This window comes from Passer montanus, unplaced genomic scaffold, assembly GCF_014805655.1.
Source record: "Passer montanus isolate IOZ18808 unplaced genomic scaffold, ASM1480565v1 scaffold23, whole genome shotgun sequence".
Classification (NCBI taxonomy): domain Eukaryota; kingdom Metazoa; phylum Chordata; class Aves; order Passeriformes; family Passeridae; genus Passer; species Passer montanus.
In genome coordinates this window covers 2,511,196-2,538,556 of record NW_024366926.1, presented here as the reverse complement: position 1 = coordinate 2,538,556, position 27,361 = coordinate 2,511,196, and the positions used below count along the sequence as shown (strand labels likewise).

At 41.4% G+C, this 27,361-nt stretch overlaps 1 protein-coding gene across 14 annotated transcripts in view; it reads right to left on the bottom strand.

Annotated features, from left to right (window-relative positions):
• Positions 1-27,361, bottom strand: part of ADGRL3 (adhesion G protein-coupled receptor L3) — a 490,192-nt gene that overhangs the window by 385,437 nt on the left and 77,394 nt on the right. For all 14 annotated transcript variants that reach the window (XM_039710508.1, XM_039710495.1, XM_039710502.1 and 11 more), the window contains exon 2: positions 17,145-17,211. The gene's annotated coding sequence lies outside the window, so the exon portion shown is untranslated. The remainder of the gene's footprint in view (positions 1-17,144; positions 17,212-27,361) is intronic.

Sequence of the window (27,361 nt, the reverse complement as noted above, 5' to 3'; positions counted from 1 at the left end):
AGATAGCAAGAATAACAGGAGTTTCTGAATGCTAAACTCTTATGAAAAGGTTTTACAACACCTTTAAATCTCACTAGAAATTATGCTTCCCATTTTCAAAAAAGCAGGATGAAGCTTCCGACTTTGCTTTTCTCTCTACCTTGGTTTTTTTTTCCAGAAGGGCAAAACTGAGCTAGCTGGAAAAGATCCACGTGTTTTGACATTTAATCAAAACTCCAAGAAGATAAAGCATTACGCAAGAACAAAATTCCCCTCAGGAAACCTACGTTATTTCAGAGACTGTGAAAACAAGTCAAAGCTATCTTGGAAACAGTTTTCCATCAGTTGGTCCACTACAGTCCTTCTAAAAGGGTTGAAATGTTCCATTTTCTCCTCTAGTCCATTTTCCCTTGATAGAAAACCTCTTTGCTCATCTACCAGTGGAAGTCACATGGCGGGAAAGCACCCAGAGGAAGCAGTCAGGAAGGGAGCTCAGCCGGCTGTGGAAAAGTCACGCAGCAATTGGGAAGGACCACCCAGCTCAGGATGAGTGAGACAAACTTGCAGATTTTAACAGTGTTAGACTCTTCTGCATGATCTGCACTAGAAGAGGTCTTCCTTTTTTGATTTTTCCCATTCTCCACTGAAAAATGTTGATATTTTCTGCAGCAGCCAAATCCTCTTTCCTTTCTACCTTTCCACTGCTGGAAAGCATGCTCAGCTTACATGCCTTACAGCAACCCCAACATGACAGGGCTGGAGCTGTGGTTGAAATGTGCATCTCCCACCAGAAATATCACAGCCCATCACCAGGGAGCACCTCCCTTTCTGGGGACAGAAAATTCTCCCATTGGAACACAGGGCCTACAGGCTCCTTGGGATGGCACAGCATCCTCAGGCATGGCTGAAATGGACTCAGACTAGAAAAAGAAAGAGAAGACAGAAGAAGATTGTAATGACTGCATATTTGCTGAATCACTGAAAAACACCTAAGAGGGTTTTAAAAGAGGCAAGCAATAATCAGCAACACTTTTACTCAAACTGAACCTTCATTTTTTCACAGAGATGTCATCACTTACACCTGGGACCTAGGAGATTTGAAGAGAAGGAAACTATGGATGGGAGATGAGAAGAGAGGCAATAGAGACCCAAATACTGAAGCTGATGGAAAGCAACAGACTGGGAATACAGGCAAGTCTCACTACAGGGAAACCCACAGAGGATACAAAGAATTAATGCTCTATCCACCTGCAGATGATGAAAAATAGCTTTAAGTATTTTAGGAATTCACTCCTAGGCCTTCTTTGAGGGCCTGATTCAGCATCCACTGCACTCGATTTAGCCATGTAAGTGCAAAACCACACACTAGAAAAGAAGTTACTTATGGCTTCCATAAGACTGAAAGAAAGCACCACACTTCTTTTGCCTACAGGAAGTTCAACCTAGCCTTATTGGAGAAACCCACCTGCAAAAATACTGACCAATCTTTCCAGCAGAAGAACAGACATTTTATGCACTTACAATCCTGGCTTATTCAGCTCCCAGCATTCAGCACTAAAATACACCAAGGTTTTGACAGTCAGAAATCCACCTAATGCTATTAGGCATCTCTTCACAGCAAATTATTTCCAACATGGATGTGAAAAGATCTTTGTCATGTTGTTCTCTAGACTCATCTGGAGCAGAACTGAGCTTCCAGAGTCATTAAAATGCTAAAATGCCACCACAGCTAGCAGGGACATAACTTACTGTTATTTTCAAGTCACTACAGAAGTGCTTTGAGAAAGCAGCTGGAGGCTACTGAAATACCAAAGTCCAGTAATGGGAAAAAAACATCCACAGAATCATGGCCATGGGCTGACTATGAGGTCCTCTGCTTGCTGCAAACTAAATCAGAAATGTGCTGCAATAAAGGAGAAGAATGGAGCTCATCTTGTGTTCCAGAGTGACTTTTGGAAAGCAATGGCTGTTGCTCTGAGCCACGCCTGCCTACATCACGAGTGGAAAATTATCCACACTTACACACACACGCACACATAAGAAATATTCCAGTTTCTTATTAACAAACAGTGGAAATAATTTCTATTCTAAATTAGACCTTTGTAAATCAATGTAGAATTACAGAGGCCTGCTAGGAACACCAGTGAACAGCTTGACTTACAGTGTTTCAAATAAACCAAATCATGGCACTCAGATCATATGAAAGCAATTTTTCTGTGGAAAATTGGTTTTGCAATTCTCAAGCTCTGCTGTAATAAAACTCCCTATAGTGTATTTGTGTGTCCACTGATTCCAGGGACTGATTTGTGCTATATGTTTGCAATTATTTGGTAAGGATATACCAATGACATAACTCTTATGACTACACAGGCTAAGCTCACCTCTTAAAGAACAATGCTTGGAAGTAGGTTTTTTTTTCATATTAATCCTCCACGCACTTTAAGTAATTTATGGTTACTTAAAGTTTTACAATTCTAAAAATTCTTTGTAGACTAAACCAGATGTTAATCTTAATTTCTAAAAAGCGTTCTTGAACCCAACAGAGAGATAGCACCATTGATTAATAACCAAATTTTCTGTCATGTCATCTTTGAAGGATAGTTAAGGAAAACTCCCTTGTGAAATTTACTTTTGAAACATTACTGATGTCTGGATTTCTTTGATTTTCCCCGCTCTCCTTTCACTGCTTTCACTCCATAAAAGCTTCTTTGCATCCTTCAGAAATTGTCTTATTAAAAATAAAAAATTTTAAAAAATAAAAACTCAGTTCCTAAATAAGTATGGCCCTTTGACTAAAATTACAATTAACAAGCTATGGGACTGAAATCTGTCCCCAAGGCAGATGCACAAACCCAGCAAAGTAAACTGGAATAGCTACTGTTGACCTCAAAAGCACCAGAGTTTGGCCCACTGCAAACTTTACAAGAATTATTTAAGAAGTAAGTCACATCCAGAAATCAAGCAAGCTATACAAGGTTTACTCTTGCTATATCTTTTAGGTAATATGAGAACCAACATTAGCTATCATTAGATAGGGAATTTTTATGGCCTCAATAGTATTACCTAATATAAAGCAAAACACGTGATGGCCAGCTATTAATGATAGAGCATTAAATATTTAGACAGCCTTGCTGGCTTGTAATATAAGCCAAAATTAGTGCCTCACAGCATTCCACTCCAGCAGGATATTATTTTAAAGGTGGCTATAAGCAGCAGCAACCTCTGCAGCTGGGACACAGGCAAGTATTCTGTTTGGTGGAAGACCTAGGAGTGTTGGCCACTGACAAACAAATTTACGTTCTGGAATCTGACACCCTCTCAAGTCACTCAACTGTTTACCCTCCTCTTTGTCATCTTCCCTAAATCCTGGCAGACACAAAGCATCTGCCAGGAGGTCATGCTGAAATCAGCAGGCAGGTAGCATGGAAGAGCTGCTCTGGTCTATGGTGGCTCCAACCACACAATGGAGCTGGCACCTTCCTTGGCTTGCTTGGTGCTTGTCAGCCAAACGGGAAAATGCAGTCTGATTAGAGGCTGCTTTTTCAGCGAGTGCCAAAATAAAACTTTCGCCTTCCAGAGGGACACAGATTATTTATTAGCAATTATTTCTCTCGAAAACCCTCTTTTCCAGGAAATCGTCTTTTCTCTCTTCACTTCAGAAAGTTTACACACAGCTTTCCAGGATGTCACTAAAGTGCGAGCAAACTATTTACATTCCTGCCATATGTCTATTGATACCCCGCAGCTGTCTATCTAATTTACAATTAGATACCAAACTCCTGCTTGCATAACCATTTGCATGCTTCCCCATTACATGTTTTTAACACAGCTAAGCAGATGTCATTTTTTATTTTTTAAATCTAGCTTACTTTTTCTTACCTTAAATTTGTTCATGTCTACACATTTCCCCCAGTAAAAGAGGAGACTGATTAAAAAATAAGCATTCAATGCTCTGGGTATTGGCAGGTCCTAAGAGAGACAGCACTACCTCTAGCATTGTAGGTTTTTAAGATAACAGCTGTACAAAGTCACCATCAAGCTGGTCTCATGCAGACAATTGTCCTGCCCTGAATGGGAGACAGTAACTCCACAGATCCCATCCCATGAGTTCTCCTGTAACTCCCAGATCCTGCCCTACTGGTACAGGGAAGGAAACAGCACACCCTGCGTCTTTCTGAACTAAGAGGCAAGAGCCAAGCCACGCACTGAGAAACACAGCCCACCTCCCTAAGAGACTTGTGCTTTCAGAGCTCTACAGACACTATAGGAATTAAAACTCAAATTATTCTGTGTGCATCCATATGCCTGCTTTTAAATTCAAGCATGTGTTGTGACTGGCTTCATGAGCTGAGGAACTGAATGAAACAGCAGCACTCCTTGGAGCCAGGCTGCAGCACCAGGCAAGAAGTAACCCACCCCAGGGGAACAGAGCCTGCACTTCCACTGCCTCCACGGTATTCCTTGCGTGTACATTCAGTATTCAACCTCCAAATGCACCCCAAAAATACCTCTTGCAGCTCAAAGGGAAGATACAACTGAGACAATACGTAAGCTCCATGTGCAGGCTGAAAGCTGGAGCATAGAAAAACCTTTTGGGAAACCATGGATGAGCACTGGTCTCGTGTGTCTGTTGTGCATGGCTTCTAGAAAGGATAAGCAAGTTTGGTATCCTCACTCATTTGGTATCCCCGAGCATCCCTTCATAATTGTCATGCAAAGGAGGATGCAACCTCAGCAAGGCCTGGGGAAAACCTCAGCATATTTGTCTCTGCAATGAAAGGCTGACAGGTATTTTTCTAGGGCTCCAGGGGGAAGCAGGGAAAAAATTAATTTCCTAATCCAAATAAAAGACTTGGAGATTTTAATTCTTTGTTCCATACCTGAACTAGTATTAAAATTATATACACATATCAGAAAAAAGCTAATCAAGTTTCCTTTTCTGGTGAAACAGCATTCTAGACAGAAAGTTATTTTAGATTAATTAAAATAAGTCACATTTGATGAAAAGAAAAAGTCTAACTTTCCTGTTTTCCTATTAAAACTGAGTAAGAGTCACAACTCTAAATGCAAGACATTGAACACAAAAAAATATTATCAATTCTGTAAATATCAAGAAGACATCCTGACATCTTCCAAATTATTTTTGTCTTACTTCTGCTCAAAAGAAAATCCCATTAAAATTAACGAGCTTTAACAAGCAATTTTGTTTTGAAGAAACAGCTTTTTCTAAGAGCAAATTGTTTCAATGGATTTTTTTTTTCCTGTTTTGATCACTAACTAATTATTCGAAGACACTGGAGTTCTCTGATCCTGGACATATGACATGGATTATAGTGAAACCAGCTGGAGATTAAATTTCTAACTCACATATGGAGCTCATGACCCTCTTTATGAATCATCACACCGTTTGTTTAATATTTAATGCAACTCTTAGTTACTCTGAAGAAAACGTTGAACAACAGGGGCCCATAAAATTAAAATCACACAGCAAAATCACAGCTACTTGCAAGCCCTCTCTCTTCTTTGGGACTTCATCACAAATCTGTCTGATCTAGGTTCATTAAGTTTATTTTTTCACTCCCAAGATGGTAAGATATGATGGAACACTAAGATTTCATATAAACATCTTTGATTATAGCTTTCAAGCCTCAAGACATCCAGTCTTGCCTTTCATGCAAACCTAGGCATGGTAATATCTTGAGATTAAAAAGAAATATTTCTGAGCATGCTAATCTATCGAAATCTTAGGAAGAGCGGGAAATTAAAACTGTGCAGTTCTAGATATAATTTTACTATCTTAAATGCAGAGACCATGCACACTGGAAAAGCAACTGTCTCAATCATGGTGATCTCTATTTCCTTAACTTACCAACATGAACAATGAATTCAGAAAACTATCAGCAGGATCTCAGAGAATGCAAATCTGTCATCAGGAACATTTTATCTACCTATTTTGGCAAAGCTAAAAGAAATACACTTTTCCTAAATATATCTGCACAGATTCCAGAAATTGCCACGGCGACAAGTGCTATTAAATGGGTTGTGTGAGAAGTTTAAAGCTTGACTACCACCTGTTCACCTGAGCAAGGTCAGCAAAGCAAGCCAAAACCCAGCTCCCCACCTATTAACCTGAATCTCTCTGTTGCCCAAAGACCTGTTTCCACTCAATATGAAGACACCTCTTGCCTTCAGCTTTCAGACCAAGCCCACATTCACATCCAGTGAACAAAATCTCTCTCCAGCCATGTTATTTTCTGGCATCAAGCATCCCTCTGCCTTCCCTTGTTCCATCAGTGCTCCCACTCTGACTTACCCCCATCATAGCAAAAAATTACACACATTCTCACACCTAGATGCCTGTTGGATTGATACAGCATGAATCAAGTCATATAAGACTCATGTGGTTCTCTGCTAATAACTTAGCATCAGTAGGCACGATCTTTTAAAAGCTGCTTTTAATGTAATGCCTGGTTGAGTGGATTCGGCGTCTGGAGTTCTGCTTTTCCTCAGAAGCAGTGCTCCAGGCAAGTCTCAGGGCCCGGGCAGCGCTGATTGCCTCGTGCCAGAGCGTGTTAGGTGTGCAGCTGGGAGATGCTGCTGATTGTGCCAGCTGCAAAGGCTGCTGCTGCTCCGTAGCTGCTGCTGCTCTGCCCGTGCAGAGCCAGTGGCAGGGGATGGGTGAGTTCTCCTCATCCTCTCCAGGGCTGGTCACTGCAGCCCATGCCAAAGGCTGCTGATGCTGCCCTTAAGGGAAGGCTTTCCCACAGCTGTTTCTGCAGCTCTCATGAGCTTCTTCCCTCCCACCCAAGACGACATCCACATGGGCAAAATGGTTTTTCGCATGCAAAGAGCTGCCAGTATAGAGCAGAGCACTGTGCACCTCCAAATCTGCATGTGCTGCAAGTGGTTTATTCATTTTCCAATTGAAAAGCATGCAGCTGCAGCCCTGACTTCTGCACAGCCTCCGTGCCTCAGCACTGAGCATCCACGCAGCATCTGCCTGGCTGCTCAGTTACTGTCCCTGCAAGCTTGAACCCATCTGCAGGGTAGACGTGGAAACAGAAATCCCAGGCTGCCCAAGGAGGGCAGCAGCAACATTCTTCCACTGAAAACACCAGGCACCCACTCAATGTAAAAAACAGGTAACTAAAAGAGATTTTTCTGCCATGAAAGCACCTGTTGTGCTGTGCTCTGCTGAATTATGTATGTAAGCACAGACCTCCCAAGCCCAGCAACACTGTCCTTGCCATCTCTTGTGGCTCTGCAGTTTGCATAACTATTCCAGCAGCACCTTCTTGTATGCTCCCCAGCAGAATTAATTAATGTTTGCACAGTACTTTGAAGATGAAAGTACTAAGTGACTGCTAAATATCAGGCCAGATTCTCAGCTGGTTTAAAAAATAGCATTTGCAGTGCAGCATCTGGGCCAACAACCACCCTGGCTCATTAGAGAGACTCTGTAGCAAATGTGGAGGAAAAAAAAAGAATTAAAAAAAAAAGAAAGCAAAAAAAAGAATATATGCAGAAACACAGCACTGAAGTAATAACCTTCATGCCTTTCACAGAATTCCTTTTTCTGCAGAAGAGTACAAATCTGCAGAGCCACGACACTGTTCTCCTTCAAACCTCCTTAAAACTCACCTCTGCTGAGATGCCTACAAATCATTCAGCACTGATTAGCCAGCTGATGTACTGTGACTTCTGCACATTACGCTTACCATAACCATCCTGCTCTTAATGTTGGCCCACCCCATCTGTTTACTCAACCTGCTGCTTCTTTCCTATCCTCTGCCTTGAGCATCTGCAGGTTTTTCTTTCTTTTATTTGGCATCAGCCCTAGCCCAGGGATACACTGACAAAACGTCTTTCCAGTCTTTTGCAGGCTCCATGTAATAAGGACATGCAAAAGTCATTCTCAAAGGATTAGCCTCAACATGTTTAGACCCACTTACTCAGTGTGTTCCTGTATAAAATGGTAGATAATGGAAAGCAGCAACCCATTATATTTAAGTAGCATACACAAGTTATACATAAGCAGCTGTTACAATGCTTTTACAAAAGGCATTGTATTGCTGCAGTTCAAAGGCTAAACTTCCTGCTTATGCTATGTTTGTTTCTTTTTTTTTTAAGAGCAGAAATTCCTCTTAAAATTGTAGATATGTGGTCCAAGCAAAATGAGGAAAAGAGGCACCTGCAGACTGCACTCATCTGATGTCAGGACACCATGGCTGATGGGAGAAGCACTTCCATCAGCTGGACACCTGCAGGATGGAGCACTAGCAATGAGTAATCTCTGAGGATGAGGTACACAGTGAGTCATCTCATCGATCACAAAGGGACCGATACTGCGTGACTTGGACCTGGTCAAACCTCTCATCATACCCACGTGATCTAGGGGCCAAATCAGGCTCACTTCAGAAAACACAGCTCCACTCATTTCAGTGGGAAGCCATGCACACAAAGGGTGTAGGTGCTCCTTCAGTGGCCTCAGTAGACCTTATATTTTTGACTTGTTCATTAAATCAGTCACATGCACCATTCACAGAGATACAAGAGAAGAGCTCTCAAGCTTTTTCCCACATGCAACAGCGAGACTCACTCAAATGCCTAAAAGAGCACTTAACTTTTAGATATTTAAATTAAAATGTTACACCAAAAATAAGCTTCCATGCTGTGAGATTCCAGCAAGTGCTACAAATCCCAAGGACACTACCTTTGTAAGAATGTAGGTTTTTCTAAAAAAAAGGTAAAACCAAAGAGAAAACTGGGGCCAGCAGCCTCAAGCTTTTCTTCTTTTCCCTTGGTGCAGTAGTACTGATCAAAAGGTGAGAGGAGAGGATGCCCCTACCCACCCAAAACCAGGGAGGCTGCCCACATACACACTTTGCCAGTAGCAGAGACACAAAGATGAATCTATGTGAGTTAACTTCCAAGCCTTGTGCCCTGGGCAAAGCTGGATATTATTCCATCTGGTTACAGATCTTTCTTTCCCGAGTCTGCTTCATGCTTCTGCTGTCTAAATGAAGCTTCTCTCCATTGAGAAACATTCCTTCTTGCCTCTTCAGCATGACTTAGGCTGAGGCTCTGCATTCATAGCCCTAATCTCCAGAGAGCTGGGATGATATTTTCAAAAGCACTTAGTGTTGACCTACCTCTGCTCCAAATCAGTCTGATCACATTAGGTTAACTATATTTAAGTTTGGCCATGTATATTTTGTAATAATAAACTTACCCCAAAGAAATGCTGCTGCTTTAATACAAGATTATGAAACCTGCAACTATATTTATGCATCTCAATAAGGAATCTGATTTTCCAGTTTCAGGTCTGTAGAATTATTTTGGAGCACGTTGAATATTTAGCACTGGCAGAACAGAGGTCAATGCAATTATGTCCCATCTAAATTGAGTGCTAAAGAAGTACTGCACTGGAGACCTTAAGGCTCAAAACTCCAAAACTAATGTTTAAAATTTATAAAGATCTCAAGTCAGCCAGAATGCACTTTTTTTTTTTTTTTGTATACATGAGAGGCTCTGAACACTGAAGATCTAAATACCACTACAGGACTTTATCTTTCACCTCCTCCTTTTTTTTTTTTTTTTCCCAAAAGAATTGCCAGGCAGTGAGTGTTTCTAAATGGTACAAGAAGTGACTGTCAGCTGTCACCAGCTTTCTTCCAACACACAAACAGTGGAGAGCCATTTCTCAACTTAGTCCATATGGCACCTTCAGAAAGACCAGAGTAATAGTTGAGGAGTTTTGGCCATGAAGCTTATACAGTGCAGGACTAAATGTACTCTTACAGATGAGATGGTTTTGAGGTTTTTTTTAATTAGTATGTTGAACTATCTTCTGCTGCATTTTCTCTTTTGATATATATATTTTTTAACCGAATCCATAATTGGTCTATCTAAATGATTGACAGCAAAGGTGAAGGAACAGTCTGTTAGTCTTGACTGCAAGAGTAATGAATAGAGAAACTGACATGTTAAATTTCTTCACCTTCAACTGGAATTATAAATTATAGACTTCTTTTACATTATCATAATACCAAGTTCATCTTAAAAATAGAATGATTCCTTGGGGGTGTATTTATAGTGAAAAAATACATATCTAATGCTGTACTTAGCATATCGTCATATTTTAATAAAATTGGATTGATTGTTCCAATTTTGTTCTTATTTTTGGAAATTAAAAAGCAGAATCAGATCATCTTACATTTTTTTACAAGATCCATCGTTTTGCTCCTGCAGGACATTCTAAAATTTTCAAAAGCTCTCTTTAATTTAACATATCCTTCTGCTCTCCCTACAGCTACTTGGCACATTGCATCTTCCTAGTTTGGCCAAGAGCCACTTTATCTGAGTCTGTACAAACTTTGCAGGGAGTGGAACTGAGATCTGAAGAAGTCTGTGGAAATAAAGTTTCTACCCCATAAAACCCCCTTAATTCAGCCTTCATTCCTAAGCAAACAACTTGTGCGAAACAAATCATGTTGTCCAAATGAATCAGTTTGTGTGAAAGCAAACACAGCCCATCAATAAAAGCAAAGCAATAAACCACAGGGAAATGTCTCCAAGCCAGACACAGCACATGTAGACTCTCTAGTGTACTTTGCATGAGAGGGAGGGGAGAGAGCTCTTTAAACTTCTGTCTAAATTACACTTAAGTTCAAATCATGCTGGTACAAAATCTCAATGCCCAGCTCTTAATGCTTTAACTGCCTGCAGAATGCAGAGATGATCTGCATTGTGGGATGTCAAGAGGAAGGGGTTTCTGGGGAGGGGGGAGATGCAGTCACTCAGGTCCTAAGTCCTGTCCTCCACCCCACAGGAGGCCCAGGCAATAAAACTCTTGATCTGCCCCAGATTCTTCTGCTCTGTGGCAGAGCTAAAGTCACATCAGAGCAGGGGCAGAGGGAGACACCTTGGCCACAGTTCTTTCTGTTCACCTGAGTTTTCTATACCTTTATTTAAGTTTTCTATACATTCAATAGTATACAACCCTGTTGGTAATGCTGCTTCCTACTGGCATTTCTTCCTTCCACAGGAAAAAATCAGCCTCAAGTCATCTGCATGATGAATTCCCCTTCAGCTCTCATAAGTGCTGCCTGCCTTCAATTATATTGGTGTGCCTTGAACTTATAAAATATTTGCAATTTGCAGAACAGTTTTGACATGGAGAGAGAGGAAGGGACAGTGAAGAACAATATGCTTCAAATAAAATTTGGCACCATTCAGGACTTCTTCCACCTCAGAAAAAAATCCTCTAAGACACAAATAAATGTATCTTATTAAGTTAGCAGGATATCTTCTCCTAATAGTGCAATTAGCTTTCATAGGAGATAGGCCCATGTACTGTCTTGAGAATAGACTCTCAGGCACATATAACCATGTACTATCAGGCACACTTCTCTCAAATTAAGGGAAGCATTTGTCATTTCCAGTGCTGACACTGAAAAAGCAGTGTCTTAAATGCTGTATTAGCACAGACTCCCAAGGGACCTCCTGAGCAGTGCCTTTCAAGGAGCAAAGCCCAGCACTGACTCCTGCAATTCCCTTTTTGTTGGCTGAAGGAGAAGCACTGCTGGGGAGCATCCGTTGCACAGGAGGAGGCATCAAGACCCACAACACTGCAATGAGCTTGTTAACAAGCCATGGCTAAGACATCTGAAAGACTTTGAGACTTTACCTCTTGCAACCCTGTCAGGAGCCTCACAGCAATCATATCCCATCCTGAACTCCCACAGACATCCAGAGCTCATCCCCTTGCTCTGTTGCTGTGCTCAGTACAACATGCACGGACATACCTGTGCATCACCTTCCACTCTGTACATTACGCAAAAGTAACTTTGTTTTACTTAAATTACTGCAGGCTTGGTAAATTGTAGACCTTATCCATCAACAGGATAGCCTTCATTAGTCTGTTCCCCATCATTTAACATGACTATGAGCCATCTCCAAACAGATTACACTGACTATTGTATTAATATCCTCTATCTAGCAAGTGGGGAAGAAAAACTACTATTTTGGTAACTGTTCCATGTTTGCCACTAGATATATGATGGAAATGTGTCCAGGAAATACTCACTTGCCCAGTATCACCCGTGGGTAAGTGCAGACACTCTTCAGTTGCCAAGAAGCCACCAGAAAAAACTGCAACGAAATCAAAGCCACCCCATAGACTTAAAAAAAAACCCCAAACAAATACTGCCACACCATATCCAAGCATGCAGTGAGCACGCTTACAATTAGTATGAAGCTGTTTTGTTGGTATCAGCACAGGCTCAAAATGTCTGTTCCTTCCCACTCCACAAATGCTACACAGTGACGAAATCTGCTCTTATAGCTGGATGGCAGCAGTTATATTTCCCATTGGCCATTTCTGTAACCCAAAGAGAAGCAGCATTTCCAGAGGATGATTTGCATCGCAGATGGACAAAATCACTTTCTGAGGGTGTACATGTTTGTCAACCAACCAGGACAAGGCTCTCCACGCAGTTATCCTGGCAGAGATGCATCCTCACCCAGCTGGAATCCATCGGTGGTTCCCCTGGGCTAGGCTCCAGGTGGGGGACAGGAGGACAGCAGTAACAGCACTCAAAGCCGCTTTCCAGCTTCTCTTCAGCTGACACTGTTTAATAACTGGAACATCTAATAATTGTTATTAATTGCACTTAACGGCAAACTGTAAAATAAATGTGAGGAATGCACAGATAAACTCTGGCACACCTGCAGCTTAGCCCCTGCTCTTCACTTGGTTTCAGCTTTACCATGCAAAGTTTGATACATCTGTTACAGATGTACTACAACCAAGCTTTGCAAAATACGTCAGCCTTGGTAACAAAACCAGCCCAAGAGATGTAAGCAGCAATCTGAGAAGATACTCCCCAGGAATTAGATTTTGTAAACAAACATTTCAGCTAATTGCTTTCTTGTTCTCAGTGCAATGAAGGCCCCATTTAACTAAAGCATTTGTCTACAGAGCTTAGTTTCTTCCATCTAATGAACGTTGATCTTGTCTTAGCTTTGGCTGGTATATCATCAGAATCAACATGAAATGCTAATGGAGAGAGATGCTTAATATCATTTCAAGTGTTTAAGTTACAACTGCAGCTATTAAGGCAAATCCATTTTACCTGTTCCTCCTCAGGCTCCCCAGTGAGACAGATTTAAAAGTTTCCACAGGGAGAAGTGATTCATAATGGCTACACAGATGAGAGAAAAAGCCTTTCACCATTAATTACAGCCAGCATTTTCCAAACCCAAGCTGGTCATTTCACCGGCACAACACATAATTAGCAAGGCTCATTTTATTTCGTTGCCTTCACAAATTAGTTCACTTTTTAAAAAGCAAGGTGGCTGCCTCCAGCAGCAGGGATAACCATGCCGAGCAGACAGAAAAATAAGGCTTTGTCATCCACTTGTAGTCCATGGCAGAAAAATCCCATTGGTCCTCTGGTTTTCCCTCCCCTTACTGATTCAATGCAGGAATCAGTGTTGCTCCCTGTGGCATCCCAAACATGAGACTTTGAGGTGCACCCATTTAAGACAATCACGGCCAGTCCTGTAAATGTAGTTCTTGGCAGTGAGAGAAGCTTCCTCTATTTCAACTTTCCAACTGCTCAAAGTGCAGGACCTGCAACAGCCAGAGCAGTGAGGAAAAGGATGCTTCCTGCTCCTTCACCTGTAAAGGAATGGCACTGGGTCCAGCCCCAGTGGCATCCAAGGCATCTTGACAGAGTGCTGTGGAGACGTCACAGCAATAGAAGCAGGGGATGATGATGTGTAAGAGATGCTGGACTCACTTGCCCACAGAGAGAACATTCTCAGACAACACCTGCATTTTAAAGCAGGACCATTTCTTTGCATGACTCAGGCTGCCCCTCAACCTCTTTGAGGAGCAACTTCTCCACAGCAGAGGGTTCTGGAGGATGCACCTGCCAAGATCCGAGTTTTGAACAAGGCACCCAAAATAGTGGATGGAGCCCCTGGTGCCCGCCAGACAGAGCACACTGCTGGAAGCTATTGTTGAAAATACTACAGTTATCCTCATGCAGATTTTAAAAGGCCACTATTTATGCATGTAAATTCTGAAGGGCATTAGCAGCATCACTGACACATGATGACAGCCAGCCCAGCTTTGGGAAGGGAATAAGCAGCAGCAACTGCCTGAATAATTGATGTGCTTTTACTCTGCCCCATGGCCCAGTTATTACATTGCTCACTCTCTTCAACTGCCTGTGGTTTCTAAATTAATTAGAAATCTTAATGTCATGGCCAGCCAGTTTAAAAAAAAAAAAAAGAAAAGACACAGAGAACAAAAGAAGAGAGCACTTCTCATGCCCTTGAGCCTTGGGATTTTTTCTTTTGGTCTGGCCATGCAGGAAGCAAAAGCACAGTCTCAATTTCTGCAGCTTTGGACCCCGCTCACTGATGCAAACAGCAGCACAGCATTAAGTCCACTCCATCTGCAAAAAGCCCCTGCTGCATGGGGGTAAATATCCCCATCAAGGTCACTGCCTCCCTAAGATGGGGCAAAGCCTTTCCTAGGGGCTGACTCACGCACAGAGCAGCTCCCGTGTCTTCTGCAATGAAATACATCTGATACATCCCTAGCCCAGACATTGCAACCAAGTGCCACGCAGCACCAAATAGAAACACACCGCTGCAGTCTGCAGGAATAAAAGAGCTCATGGCTGTTCTGCTCACACAGCTGACAGAGCTAAATGACTCTGTGGGATCCTGTTCAAGGGATGAAAAAAAATTTGTATGTGACTACCTGACCTTACAAAAGAGGAGATCAAATATAACAGTGTGAGTGGCCATTTTTCTGCTGCATATGTGCCCTTACCTACTTATAGTGTTGCTTATGTGAAACTCTAAAACAACACCTGTAGCTTCAAGAAACTCAGTGGGAATAATTCCCATATTTCAGCCACATTGCAATAGCATGGGTAGTTGTGTTTCAAGGCCTCAGAAAGCACATAGCCATGATGAATGTGGGCATGTTTTTAATCTCTTCCTTGCAAAAAAGAAACACTGCTTTTTTCAAAAATATCTTTTTCAACTGTCCTACAATTATTGAACTTGTAGAGATAATTTTAGACTAATATTTCACCTTCTTTTAAAAGAGCAGTGAAATACCAGTGAGATTCGACAGTATGGCAACAACCTCTTTGCCAACACATTGAGGAATACTATAATCTGCACCACCTTTCCATTATTCCCCTTGCAAGACTCATTATTTTTAAGCAATCCAATTTTTCAACCTTTCTTTTTGACATGGATAAACAGACTTATACTCAGAGCATTGAACTGTCTGACTCCCAGCAAAGTTATCCTACATCTCCTATAAATGTCAAGCACCCAAAGAGGACAGTCCCACAGAAGAGAAATGAGCTGGTGATGGTGACAGAAAGCATTACAGAGGTTTAAATGACACTACAAATCCAAATAGAAGTATCCAACAAAATTAATCTCATTTGTTAGCATGTGGAAGGTAGCTCTAAACAATCTGACCTCAAATACAAGACAATGTGGTTCTCCAAATGCACTTTGACCAAGCATTTATTTGCTCTAAGAGCTTCTTCTTCTGTCTGCTCTTTTTCATCTGCTGTCATAATTTTGCACTAAATTGATGCATGCAGAGACCAGCACAAGAAAAACACAAAAGGTTCCACACAAGTTGCAAATTTAGACCCTTGAAGTGTTTTTCAACATGCTTCTTGAGATGACACTTCCATTTGTAGGGTGGAAAGATGGACTTTCAGAAAATGGTAACGCTGATACATGGAGAAAGCAGAATTGTTCCACCCTATGATCTGTCTATGTTTGTCATCTTGGCTTCATTCTGCCTCTGAAATGCACGTGCTAATTATCAGCAGTATGGCACTGCAGATGTAGTGAACACAAGATGTCACTCACATGCATTTTTCAAACCCAAGTAATGAAATGAAGTGTCTCATTTCATAGAGTGTAAAAACACGTCACGTGTTCATACAGCAAGTTTCCTGATCCCAGCAACATCTGTGTCCCTCTCTCCATATCCACGTTTTTAAGTCTCACTAGCCTTGCTTTGCTATACTCAGATTTACAGACCTTCACATTATATATTCATTTTGTTCTTCACACTGATACCTACCGACACATATTCTTACTTTAAAGACATTATATTCATTACTACAAAACCTTACTGAAAGGTTCAGCTCATGTAGATTCCTCAGCTTAACCCCAGTAAGAATCATGCCCGACACAGACTTTAAGGCAGAGTGCTGGTCCCTCTCTGGATCACCACAGAGCTGAAGGAATGTACCAGCTGAACCAGGAGCACCACTCTTCCACATGGCCATGCCTGGCTTGTCCAAGTTTTCCTCCAAGGAGGAAAGAGTGCAAAACCCTTCAAGGCCCTGTAGGGGTGCTTACCTCTCAGCCTTGGAAAGAAGATAGAAGAAAATACAGGAGATGGCAGCAGCACGGAGCAACTCAGCTCTGCTCACTGCTTTTTGGAGCCTACTCTTTCAAGATGCAGCCCCTGGCAAAGTGTCTCATGAAAGTTTGATGAACAGCATTTTGTTTAACACCAGCAACTGAGCCACAGCCCTGCCGAGCTGCGTTGCACCAACAAAATGTCACGACCCAGGAGGATCGAGAAGCTCGATTGCAAGAGGCAGGCTTGCAGGCAGCAGAGGAGCTCACAGCCTCTGGAGCAGGGTGCACCACCCCACAAGCTACTCGGTCACTGAAACCTGAGGAGGCTGCTGTAACTATCATCATCACGGAGCCTCCTCTGACACTTGCCCAGCAGGCTGCAAGGCTCCATCAGGCAGTCCTGCAAACACAGCCAAGTCTGCAGCCCTTTTCCCATTGGCACATATAAGCCTCAATATCTTCTCCCCCCTTTTACCCTTTTCACTTCTGTATGTACTGAAAATATTCACAGTAAGCTCTTCCCTACCATTTGCTTCAGCATTTTCATGCTCTGCTGCTTTTGTTCCCCTGTTCCCTTTACGTAAAGGAATATTCTCATGAAACAACTGTGCCTGCATAACTGAAAATACACAAAACCCATATGCAGACACAGTGCTGGAGGCTCATGCAACGTGATCAGGTCTAAATATTTTAGCACAGCAAACAAATGAGGCTCAACTGTATGGTCCAATAACTACCTTTTCTTGTTCTTCAGGTTCGAGAAATCCACACGTTATTTTTTGCAGAGTACTGAATTCAACATTTCTGGAAACAAAGAGAAAAAGAAAACAATTAAAAAACACTTATACTGGCCTCTGAGGACATATCAGGCACTCATGAACTTTCTGCTATGCATTTACCAGAGCAACAAACAACTGATTTTTGAAAAGTAAGAATTTTTAATGTCTATGAAGTAGATCTCTGCATCGGAAAACAGTAGTAACATATACAAAACAATGGTTAGAGAAAAAAATCAGTGGGCAATACCATTGCCAATAATTAAAAAAACTTAGAGATTCAAGTAGATATCAAACACACATGCAGGTACGTGACTATCTCTTCCCACAACAGGCTCCAATGTGATCTGGAGAAACTACTGTTAAACTAGACAATTTATCAGAGGTTTTTAGAGGTCACTGCACCAGAATAAAAACCATGTAGTTTCAAAAGAAGTTAAAATACATTATGATTGCAAGGACAGTAATTCCTTTTCCTTAGCAGCTACAACTTAAAATTTCTCTGTCCCTTTACATCTTCAGTATTTTCTTCTAATTACAGTGTTAGATGCTAAATATAACATTAATTGAAAAAACAATGAAATTGATGGATCCAGGTCAGCCTCCTGCAAGTGTTGGTTTTATTAGGATTAATTACACATGAAAAATTGCTCCTCACAGTTGGGATTGCTACAAATGAAACTTCAGTGAGAATCAGTCTTGTCAGAGTCAAGCTGGATGGCACAGGACCCCAGGACCTTATCCCAAACCAGTGAAACAATTAGAAAATATAATTAAAAACCCATGCAAGGGAAACAGCAATGAGTCCTGCCTGAATTTTGCTTCCAACATCAACTACAAACCCAGCTCATTTTCTGCAACCTGTAGGGGAGAACGCAGGTCAGGTTATTTGAAAGTGTATTGAAACTAAAAAAAACCTTTAAAGGCTGATTAAAAAAGGATCCAGTGTTAAATTGGGGCCAATTGTTCCAGTCACAGCAGTGAGTCCCCAAGCCTTTCCCAACCCAGCAGAGCTTTCACTCTGCTGCCATGGTTCCACACCCTGGACCACCCTACACCTTCAAAAATTTCAGACCAAAACAAATGGTCCTGAGGCTCCAGTTTCACATCTGAGCTAATCCAGAACGGTCTTGCTTTAATTTTCAATGACAGAAAAAGAAAGTTGCACCACAGATCTAAGCACTCCTCAGCAGATCCTCCCCTGAGAGCATGAGAAGAACGAGGCCGAGGCATTGGTCCCTAACGCATAATTCATCTTATTTATGTACTGAAGGAGCAATTGCTTGCATTCAGTAACCTTGGAAGTCAGACAAGTAAATTAAAACTTAAAACAAGGCTTGAGAATCCAGCATGCATGCTGCTTTTTGAGTGATTTCTCTATAATAGGCAAGTAGGGATGGTCTGGAAGAAAGAGAGACCTATTCCAGCTTGACTGTCAGTAAAATTGCCTCTGTAAGCAATAAACAGGCTTTGGATCATCTAAGAAATTTACAGGCAAACTCGGGGTAAGGCCAGTTATTATTCCTCAACGTACAAATGAAAAAGTCTCTAGTTGTACAGACTATACCCATTTTCAGCCTTGGATTTTGACCAAATATATACAGTTTCAGTAGTGTAGAGCAGACCAGGCAGCACCTCATAAGGACATCCATATACTTCATTTCCAGAAAAAAGGCAATTTGTTTAGACTACTCTACTTGTGCTTTATAGCAAAACCTTTACCTGGTTCCAAGAGGCTTTTGGAGAATAATTCTCATTTGATGCCAGCAGTACAGAGCAGACAAATTTGCCTGGTTTGAAGAAGTTAATGTTTGTTACCCCACTGCCTTGCAATGGCTTTTAAAATAAAATTAAAACAAGATCTTTGTTTCATTTATGATACCCCACATTTCACTTCTGCTTGAAGCATAAAGGACTAGAGATAGCACAACATACTGTGGTTTATGGCTCTTCTGTGTCATTTTAGCATTCAGCACATGCTCTTCTCCCAGCTCACCTTTATTTTATCATAATGTGAGTGTACTGACTGGCAAATTTTTCTTGCCTTCCCTTCCCAAATGCCAAATGTGTAACCTTGAGCTGGCCTCTGCCACATGCATATTTCTATGCAGATTTCAAATGCAGACTGGGGAATTCTTGTTCATATTAAAATAGGGAGGGAACCATACAGGGATTCCTGCAAGAGCAAAGATCTTGCAAAATACTTGTTAGAGAGCTGATGCTCACTGGCAGTGGTGCACTGCAGGAGCTACAGGGATTTGGCATTAGCCCTAAACCAGAGAATAAACACACTAAAGAAAGAGGCATTGCTTTACCTCTGACTCCTACTAATACCCAGAGCAATGGAGCTCCTGCCCTTTATGCAAGGAAACCTTGTTTTGATCCTCTTTTACTGCTCTCCACATCACTTGACTAACCTGCCTGCCCTCAAACCTACAGTGCTTCTCAGAAAGCATTTGCTGCTTCTTCCCCAGTTCTCCCCTGATCACACTCTGCCTGGACAATTTGGAAAGTGGTCTCTCTCAGGCTGCTAAGGAGAGGGGAAATCACCTCTCTCCCTTGCTTCATCCCCTATTACCCTGGATCTCTACCTGCCAAGTTTACTGCTAAATGAATAATGAGATACTGCAACATAGCCCACTTTTACTAACTTGATGCTGTTGTTGATGTGGCTAAATATTTCTAAACCCTCTGCTATGGTGAATAATGCATCCACCCAAAGAGGACAAGGGCACATTGCTCTGCATCACCAGGTGCCACAAGAAGGGTAATTAATCTGCAAACTGGCATGCTGCTGCACCTCCATCCCAAACCAGAAGCTGCTAATAAGGAAAGCAATGATAAACATTTTATTTTGGCAACAACAAAAGCTAGGAGGAGAATCCATCAAGATGGGATGGCTTACTCTCAAGGATCTGTCTTCACTGCAAAAAGCCAAGCAGCCCAATTTCTGTTGTAAAAGCTCCCAACAGAGGAACCCACAAAAAAGAACATGATGTTTTAGGCAATCAGTAGGAGGCTTCTGAAAAAGCCTTGTTTGCTAAAATGTACCAAGCACCTCATTTCTGGCTCTACAGAAGCAGAGGAATGAGCACCCAGGGTCAGCGTCATGCTTTTGGGGATGAAAACCCGCATGGAGCAGCACTGCCTTGCTCCCGGGCATCAGCATCTCTGCATCAGCCCAAGGAAACCCAATCAGCAACTTTCACCCACGGTGACTTAATTAACAGGCACCCTACAGATTTCTCCAAATCCTCCACACTGACACCCTCCATTACCAAGCTCTTTTGATGAAAGTGATTAAAGCTAACAATTATAATTTCTTTTAGACATGCCTGTAGAGGCTTTGGCGAGGCTCAGACTTCATTGTTCACAGAATACAGTGCAAAGAAATCTCTCTCCTGAAGAGCTCATCCTCCACAAAGACAAGGCAATCAAGAAAGAAAGGCAAGGAGACAAAAAATTTTTGCTCAAGGTCAAAAAGCAGGCCCCTGACAGTGCTAGAACAAAACCCACCTCCTCTGGAGTACTCATGAGGCCATGCTGACTCTCCAACACTAAGCTGATCAACTAATACTCTTTATTTATCAAATGTCAAGAGCAGGTGAAGTAGTTCACTGTTACTTGCTGTTCTGGTTTTGATCATGTCGTTTTGTGGTGGCTCCCCAAGCAAAGCTAACCACGACAGTGAAAGGGTTACCTCCCCTTCACGTTCCAAAGAAATGCTTCCGATACTTTTTCATGCAGATTACTGACAAATCAATCCCCCTCAAATTTTTTATTCTTCCATCAATGCTCTCAACAAAGAGTGATTGCTCAAGCACCCTTCTCAACCTTGCACTTCCAATTTTTTTAAAGAATGGTCAATCTCAATATGCATAATTATAATTGCAAATGGATCATTTCATCTTGCACTCTTCTGTTTTAATGGGATTATATACCATCAAATCTCTACAGTAACATTTAAAGTAAAAATGTCCTACGTCATTCATGTGTGGTTTAGATATTTAGAACATTAATATGCAACGTGTGATATTACAAAAGGTTAGATTTCTAACTACCTGGCTCAGTTATGACACCATAAATCTGATGTAATCTTCACTGATTACCAGAAAAATCTTTCCAATGCAGTATAACTGTAATTTGATAGAACTTCTTGACATACAATTAATCAGCAAGAGAGTGGTTCTGTTGTGCTTTGTACAGGGACAGAACAAAGCACAAGTGTGCAAAGTGAGTGAAGCTTTTAGTCTTTGCAAACAACTTCAGCGTATAAAATATTAAAAGCAATGCTAAACTAATCTCTGGCAAGAAGTGCAGGCAATTCACTACAACTGGTATTACAAATGCCTTTGGTTTACCATTTAAAAAACATTAGAGTCTACGATTATGGTTGTGTATCATAGTGCTGTACATTAACCTCTGTAATTTTCCAACATGGTATACTGCAGTAACACAAATTAGGCTATCTGGCAAAAAAAAGCTTAAAAAGACGCAATATTTAAAGAGAGCAGACAGGAAAGCTCCTTGCTCCTTCCTGCCAAAGACAGCAGGAGAAAGTCCAGTCCTCTTTTCCTCAAAGCAAATGGTAAAATCCCATTTATTTCCCCTGGAACCGACAGATCCGCAGCATCTGGGAAAGGATTCAGTCTAAATACATTGCAGACATAACAGATGAATGATTTGGGGGAAAGGGGTCGCCTGCTCTCATTTTAACACTTCTGTGTAACAGGAACAGAGCAGGTCATTTCTGTAAGCTTGAAAATGCTTTGTGAGCTTTCAGTAGGATTTTCCCTTCAGCGTTTTTTGCCTTCTGTCTCCATTTTCTTCTTGTTCATACACTTAACAGCTTTAAAATCTGTCGCGTGTACAAGATGTTTAAAGCCTACACTTGGTTTTTACTGTTGTAGGACCCACATGGATGAAATATTGTTCTCCTACAATTAATAGGAAAACATTTACATGTCATGTATTTTGGAACAATTATGTCTTCTCCACTAAAGAAACAAACTGGAAGCTAAATTTTCACTTTCACATAATATGGAAGTTTTCATAGCAAGATATCTATTTCAGGTACTGAAAAATAATCATAATAAACTGTTCCTCATGTTTGCAAATTATTCTGATTTCCATTATGAAATTCATCCACTCAGAAAAACATCTAATAACTAAACCAGAAATATTTCATTTGGTTTTGTTACCATTTTCAAAGATTCTTTTTTTTTTCTTTGTGGGATAACATACTTCTAAAAATATGAAAAAAAAAGAAGAAGAAGAAAGAGAACACAGCCCAACATCAAGACAGCAACACTACCCAGGGCGTGTTGTAGTCCTGCTTCTTCTGCAGGATGCAGAACACACACAAACCTTGCTGCTTCCCCTTCGAGGCCATTGACTTGCTGCTCTCCATCCTATAGAACTACCTGGCTCCTTTCCCTCACTCTCCAATTCTAATGTATCTGAAGCTCCATCCAAACCCAAATGCTTCTGTTAAATATATTGAGTTTGAGGAGAGAAAGGTCAGCTTCATTTTGTCTCAGCTGGCTCTAGCTCCCAGCTGTCAAGACCAATGGGTGCTGGGGTTAAGTGAGAATTTTTGAGCCTGTCTTTGAAGCTGAGAGTAGCCATTATTTCAAGATGGTATCCCAGAGATATTTTTTCCAAGAAATATACTGGTTCCAAGTGGTTTTTGAAACAAGCAACCGGGCAGCTATGTGAAACTCAGGACTTGGTATTGCAAGATCCAGATAGCTCCCTGCAACAGCAAGGCATTTAATGAGAGAGGAGAGGGGAGCCTGGAGCCCTGCCAAATCTAATCCTGGTTATACGTGCCACAGCTGGATTTCTTCAAGTAGGGGCTATTACACTGGCACACCGCTGACCAAAATCTTCTGTTTCGTGTAAATTCTCTGCAAAGACCTTAGGAGATAAAACTGATTAATCCTAATTAAAATGAAAATCAAGGAAATGACACAGTCTGTTGAATCTACTTGATGAATCAAAAGCTTCCCTCATTTCTATGTTAATTGTCTTTTTACAAATGTGCAGCCCTCTCATACGCACAGAATAATGTTTTCATATTTTTCTTCACTTGGAACATTGCGGGACAGATGTTACAAAGCAACCAGAGAGCCCTTCTGCATTATCAGGCCCCTGCAGAAGTGCCTAGCTGGGTGCTAACTCCTTTCTCAGACTTCTCACGGCTTTAATTAAAAAAAAAACAAAACACAGCCTGCAGCAGTGCAGCAGCCCAGACACGGAAGGTAGGAAAGGACCAGCACCAGGCAGGACACAGCACCTTCCAGGATGCTGAAAGGTGTGCGAGACGCCCCATTAGCACTGAGCAGGGAATGTACCATGAGTTAAATTCAACCAACACAAACACACAAAATCCCTGCTCTCCATTTGCATGAGTCCGATAACAGTTCCATGAAATGTCGCCACTGGAGTTTTTATCAAAAGCCTACTTGCACATAACACCGTATCACAGAGAGGACATTTGGGAAAGCAATCAACCTGCAAAGACATTCCTGAAGTGCAGAAATGCAGAACAGACCCTTTCAAGGACAGTTCAACTTAGGATGGCAGTGATTTAAAGAGGAATGAACCGGCACACTGCTAACCCCAGCCAATTAAGAGGTGGAATGCATAGAAAGGTCTCTATAGATATGTATGTAACACACTAAAGAGATCCACATTCCTTTTCATCCAGTCAAAATCACATCTTGCCTAAACTTGTGGGGGGCAAAACTAACCTAAGTGGTAAAGGCACACTGGACAAAATCCAGAATCTGCTGCATTACTTGCTTAGACACCATTTATTGTGGTTACATTTTATTATACAGTAGTAAAAAATTACAAGGCAACATCCTGTGTTATTTCCCGCTGGGATAAATGATACAGATGTACTATTAAACCTCAAAACCAGCACCAGTCTGCCAGGCTACATTCCATTTGTGTCTTTATAATGTGTCAATAGGCTGACATTTATGCCTGCTGATGGTAAAGCGAATTATGTTATAGACATTTAAATATGCCATAAAATGCCTAGCACTGCACAAACTTATAACTCTTCCAATCTTTACCAAAAAAACACACACAAATCAAAAATCTCACCAGACACCAGCATCTAAACTTAGGACATATTGGTTTCCTTTTTTTCCATGCTAAATTGATTTTTGTATTGCTGTCAACCCCAGCTGACACTGGGAAGGCACTCATGAAGTCTGCCACAATTTGCAGCCCAAGGGCACCTAAACCATGGAAATGCACCAGAAAGGGATGGTCCTATAGAGATTTCACTGCAGGTCACATACTTTATGTCAACTAAAATATTATCTAAGCATGGTCAGTGGTGCTGAGGGTTTGAGGGACATCAATTAAATTTCCAATTTAAAATAAGCTCTCTTCTTAGCCACCACCAGGTCCTTTGAAAAAGCCAGCCTGATGAGAAATCAAGACAAAAAACTCATAGATTGGCTATTAAATGTCCTGCTTGTGAGAACTGTCAAGATAAAAACATGGACACTAGCATGCAATGGATATTTTAGGCCCATCATATTCTTGCATTAATGCCATTCACCCAAGATTATTAACTTGAAATGAGGGCCTAAGATATGCAGGTGGCAAAACCAGACTGGCAAAACCAGGAGAACAAAGAAATTCATCCTTGGGGCTAGATGGTCAAAATTTAAAAGCCCATTCATGGCCGAATTATAGGGGCTGTCTCGGCTAGAAGTAAATTGGAGTAACTGCAAGTGGTGAATGGGGATGCATAAACAGCAAAACACGATGAGTTTGGTCTAAAACCAAAGAAGCCCCAAGGCTGTGGATGAAGCTTTTTCTGCACACATCAAATTCCTCAGTAATATAAAAGATAAGCAGGCAAAAGCAAAAAAGGAGTTCAGAAATATGCAGCCTAGAAAGGCATGCTGGAAGGAGGGCTGCACGCTCCAGTTACTATCCCTCCAGCAACTGGCATGTGAGGCTATGGAAAAGCTGCAAACATACCAACTCCATAGTATTCTGCAAGGGATCACATCTTGAAATGATTGTAATTGGAATAAGGGGTACTGATGCTTCAGGGGCTTGTTTGAAAAAACATTCTTAAAAGAAAATTATCATAGAAAACAAGTCTGGGGTATTTTGCCTCTGAGAACATTTAGAGCTTAATGCATCAGAAATGCAGCTGCATCAGATACTGCACTAGGATTGTCCATGATCAAGCTGCAGGCAGGAAAATGCCAGGCTGAGCCACTTCATTACAGTGCTTACTATCAAAATGAGACAGAAAGTGGCTGCTTCTCCACTCTGACAAGTTTTTAATTGCATCTGGAAATTACCTTCTACTTTAAATTTCATTTCGAAATTGTGTCTAATAGAGGCTGCTCAAGATGAGTTTGTCATACTTCTAAATAATTATTATTAATGTGACACCAACGTCTTTCCCTGGAATTTACAGCACCTCTAGTGTCATTGAAAAAAATGTCCTTATCATTAAACTTAGCACCAAATGTGACTAAAATGCAGAATTATTCTGACCTTTGTTAATTCCAAGTGGCTTAGCAGTCACAGTCCCCCCCCCCAAAAGGAAGCCCACCACCTTTTTTGTTTTGGTGACATTAGTGAACTTCTTTTGAAGGACAGAAGAATACCTTCCCATGTCAGAGCACCATGAGCACACAGGCACAAGCTCAGATGACACTCATAACCAAGACTAAAATATATTAACAGGCTGCACTGTCTCAAGACAACACAGTCAGGTGCAAAAGTCCCAATATGACCAGATTTTCAAGAGCACCTTCTACAAGCTCATTCTATGAGCTTTGCATCCTGTCAGGGAAAACACCACATGTGAACAAAACGGGGAAGATCGCCAGCTTTGCAGGATTGACAACGAACGAGCCTTGGAAATTCTGCACCACCAGAACCTGAAGCCACCAGAAAAGCACAGGGTCTCTATGCAGACACTCTCATGAAATCAACTATCCAACAGTCTGCTACATTCAATGAGAAACCTTCTAGCTCATGATAAAGGTTTTAAAAAAGAAGGAAAGAAAGGCTCCTGCTACTTCTAAAGCAGAAAATAAAATTTTCCCAAAAAGAGAGGCTCCAAGAAAACTACACAGTCACACCCCGAAAAAGCTTTCTTGTGATTTTCTACAGGGCAAACCATCCCACAAGTTTTAAAGACGTGTAAATGCAGCTAATTCGGACATTAAAGAATCTCTGTAAATATAAATAAAAGAAAAGTAGCATGAAGAAATCCATGAGAGGAAAAATCTTAACCACACACTTATTATGCAATATTAGGACTCGATCACCTTTTTGCTGAGACATGAAAGATATATAAAGACTGGCATATAAAGACATCTCTGGCTACAGTTGCTTTGGAACTGACTTCAACCATCTTTGTTTTATTACCTCAGATAGCATGATGTCATCAGAAGCCTTTTAATGTCTTTTAAGACCTTCACCAGTTTTCTTAAATTATTAGGTGCGAATATGTGCATGTGTGTGGCATTTCTTTATTCCTGCAACCATGTGATAAACTGCAGTGCCACAAGATAAATTGCATTCAGTTTACAAATGTGACCTCCTCACTTGAACTCTGCCTGCTAATCCATTTCAGCTGGGACTATTTCTAATATGCCATACTTCCTTGTGTTTCAAAATGGATTTCACATGAGAAGTGTTTTCTTCTTTGCACCAGAAAGTGGAACAGATGACAAACAGACAGACCCTGGCTCCTGGCAGCTCCAGGATCGAGTGTCAGACACATCCCAAGCCAAAGGGGAGTAAGAGCTGCTGTAGGTGTACAGGAAACTTTCTTGGCATGGGGTGCTCATACCTTGAATGGTGTGCCTCCAACAATATGTGCCACACACCTGCAATCCCATTAAAATCCTCAGGAGTTATCCTCCTGCATCACCCTGCAACAGCTTTAATGAAGGTTTAGACACTCAAGCCTGGCTTTCACATATGTCACCCCATGTCACGCAGGTGAAGCATCATCCTACCATACAGGGCTCTCAACCAACCCAGGTGCTGTGCCACTGCCTGCTCAACTCCAGGCAAGCAATTTGGGTAATCCTCCATTTCCACAAAAACTTCTGCAATTCAGAACAAATGTCTCAAGTTGTGATACAGAAGGGGTAACTAATAATCAAACCAATTTT